The sequence below is a fragment of the Poecilia latipinna genome, unplaced genomic scaffold (genome assembly GCF_001443285.1).
Source record: "Poecilia latipinna isolate Pla-1442-1.1 unplaced genomic scaffold, P_latipinna-1.0 Scaffold4754, whole genome shotgun sequence".
NCBI lineage: Eukaryota > Metazoa > Chordata > Actinopteri > Cyprinodontiformes > Poeciliidae > Poecilia > Poecilia latipinna.
Window position 1 is genome coordinate 16,646 of NW_015117370.1, and position 3,265 is coordinate 19,910.

Here is a 3,265-nt window from a genome sequence, read left to right on the forward strand (position 1 = left end):
CTGGATTTCACCCGGATACCGAAGATCGTCTTACACCGAATAGGTACGAAACACCTTCAGGTTTTACTGATGAGCCCATAGACATAATAAAAGAATAGACGCCTCCTGGATATGAGGTTCCATTTGTGTCAAAAATAAGTAGAAGTCATATGTGTAGATGTCTATGGTCTATGTTGCATATGTCAATCAGTCCAATTTTATTTGTATAGCACATTTCAGGAGCAAGGCATTTCAAAGTGCTTTACATCATTAAAAACAAAAACACAAAGTAATAAACAGTCAAATAAAATAAATAAAAATGAAAAAATAATTAAAAACTGCACCCCTTTTAATTTTTAGTCAGAACAGCAGCATCTGGATCAGCTGCAGCTGTTTGATTAATTAGTCAGACCTGTGAAGACGCTGCTGCAGTAATCAATGCAACTAAAGATAAACACATGGATGATTTTCTCTAGATCGCACTGAGACATTAGTCCTCTAATCCTGGACATGTTCTTCAGGTGATAGAAGGCCGACTTTGTGACTGTCTTTATGTGGCTCTGAAGGTTCAGGTCAGAGTCCATCACTACTTCCAGGTTTATGTTGCATATGTCGTTCATGTCCTTGGCCCGTGTTGCTATTGCTTGTTCTCTTCGCCATTAAAAAGTCTTGGAGTAGGTCATGTCTGATCAAAGGGTTTATTAGATTTTACAAAAATGTTGGTCTTTCAATATCAGTGGTTTCAATAAAAGTGGTTTCAAAATACTTAGATTTCTACCTCATAGTATCTTTGTGCATTAGTTTTGGCAGCTAACGAGGTGGAGGGGTCCTGGCCTAGTAGGAAACAGTTGAGACAGAGATGTTTTTGGTTTCACCATTATTTACCTGCTGTTATACCTGCCATTCAAAATATTCTTAAAAGATTGTTTGTCTGCAGCTCATGTGACCAAACCAACTGAGGAGATGAAAAGTTAAAACTTGAGTTAAAATGTTGTTTTAACTTGAGATTATTTAAAACTCAAGTTAAAATGTTAAGTTTTAACAACCTCGAGCTAAGGTTGTACAAATCTTCAAGCTAGTCTTCTTAAAATATTGAGTCTTTGAGAACATTTCTTAAATATATAGTCAGTGTTTTCAGCAAAGTTGAGCTGACTGTCCAGGAATGACACAAGGAATTGAAACTTTGCCACAGTTTCAACAGGTTGGCCATCAAGTGAAACTGGAATCACTTTCAGTTCTTGTTTATCTCATTTAATTAGCTCTACTTCCTTAAGAAAATGAAAAGGTATGTTCTTTTGTGAGGGGATTTATTCTTTACTCTTCCAGTAATGCCAGAATTAATAATAGACTTTGTGATATTCTGAATTAGTAATTATAGTAGTTGTGTTACCACCCCACGCCACTAGAGGCAGTAGCAGGCCCAAGAAGATGCGAGTAAGGAGCAGATTTAGAGGTACACCAAAAACTACAGAATTTGTTAAAAACTGAGTTGCGTTGAAGTAAATGAGAAGTTGAAATACTTTCTGAAAGTGAAACTCCTTCCTAAAGGTGAAGATATCACAGATTTAAAAAGAAAATAAAAACGGAAGGCTGCGCATAGCACCCGTCAACCTCGTTAGCTGCCCTGACTAATGCCTGAAGACACTACGAGGTAGAAATCTAAGTATTTTGAAACCACTGGTATTGAAAGACCAACATTTTTGTAATATTTAATAAACTCTTTGATCACACATGACCTACTTCAAGACTTTTAATGGCGACGAGAACAGGCAATAGCAACGCGGACCAACGAAATGAACTACATGTGCAGCAAACTCGTATGCAACATAGACCTATGCAACATAGATCGACATCTACACTTATGACTTCTACTAATTTTTGACAAAAATGGAACCTCATACATGGACCGCTCTTGCCTATTGTAGCTGATGAGATTTAGGGCGGCCATCTTGGAGCGGTCGTCCTCTCCACTCAGTGTTGTATGTTTGGCAGGCACAATAAAGTATCGGCGCATTTAATCGATTATAATACACTTCTTTTTTTTTCTTTTTTTTTACTAGAAACTTTATTCAAACGGCTATCAAAGCTATATTTACTAAGAATTTTATGAAGTATTTTTGAATTGTATTGCTGCAATACAATTCATCGGCTGGAAATATGAAAACAAAAAACAATAAAACACACAGACATTCTTGCTTCAGAATGATTCAGCAGCTGAGATTGAGTCCGATGTGAGGTGAATCCGTCTCCCTTTTTAAAATATCTCCCTCTTTTTCCTCACATTGGGTCTTTATGAAACCTTCAAAACAAAAACGGAAGATTTGAGAGTTCTTACTTTTGAGAGAGTGAAAGAATTGCATATAGATAATAGTCTTTACCACCTGTATAAACCTTCCTGGTGAATGTTATAAGATGCACCAAGTTATACTATAATTTTTAATGAGCTGAGGTAATTTTATTTATATAGCACATTTTCAGCAACAAGGCAATTCAAAGTGCTTTACATGAGCTAAAAGGAAATGCAAACAACATAACATACCAAGGGGAAAAAAAGAGGAAAGGAAACTAATCTAATGTTCTAAGGTATGTAAACTAAGTGCTCCTATTCAGCGTTGCTGAGTATCCAACTCCATTTCTAAATACTGAGTACTCTACAGTTTCTGATAAAATAAGCTAAAGAATGACTGATCTAAATCCTTTTCTGGGTTAAAAGTAATATAAACTAAGCAGTGACTGTTCCTGTTAATTATTTCTGGATTCCAAGTTCATAGTTATTCTAATTCTAATTCTGATTCCATTTCTGGGCTGTATAATATTGATCTGAATAGTGCGTACTCCACAATTTCTGATATTGCTAATAAACTAAAATAATCAATTTCTGGATTATTTAGGGAGTACTCCACCGTTTTAACAAACAAAAACAAAAAAGAGGAAAGGACAATTATTATGAATATTACAGAAATATAGATTATCACAGAATATAATGGTGATTATTATATTATAACCACACAGTAACTTGTTGTAAAATAGTAAATATTTAAACCAAATGTTTCTGCTCCAAAAGACGAACTATGGCAGAGATTTTATTATTTTATGGACTCGCACATGTTTGCTGAAGACTGTTTTTATTTTAGCTTTTGTTAATGAAAGTGAAGGGTTCATTGATTCACATTTTGAAGCTTTTGTTTTCTTTTTGTCCAGATCTCACACAATGCAGCTTGTCTAAAGAGGAGGAGGTTCTGAATGAGCCCAGCAACCCGGAAAACTCCACTTTACATCAGGAGGA

At 35.3% G+C, this 3,265-nt stretch overlaps 1 protein-coding gene across 1 annotated transcript in view; it reads left to right on the forward strand.

The window, feature by feature from the left end:
* The first annotated feature begins 6 nt into the window (after positions 1 to 6).
* LOC106942983 (gastrula zinc finger protein XlCGF8.2DB-like) overlaps positions 7 to 3,265 on the forward strand; it is an 8,991-nt gene continuing 5,732 nt past the window's right edge. Inside the window, exons 1-2 of the mRNA XM_015026326.1 lie at positions 7 to 43; positions 3,181 to 3,265. The gene's annotated coding sequence lies outside the window, so the exon portion shown is untranslated. The remainder of the gene's footprint in view (positions 44 to 3,180) is intronic.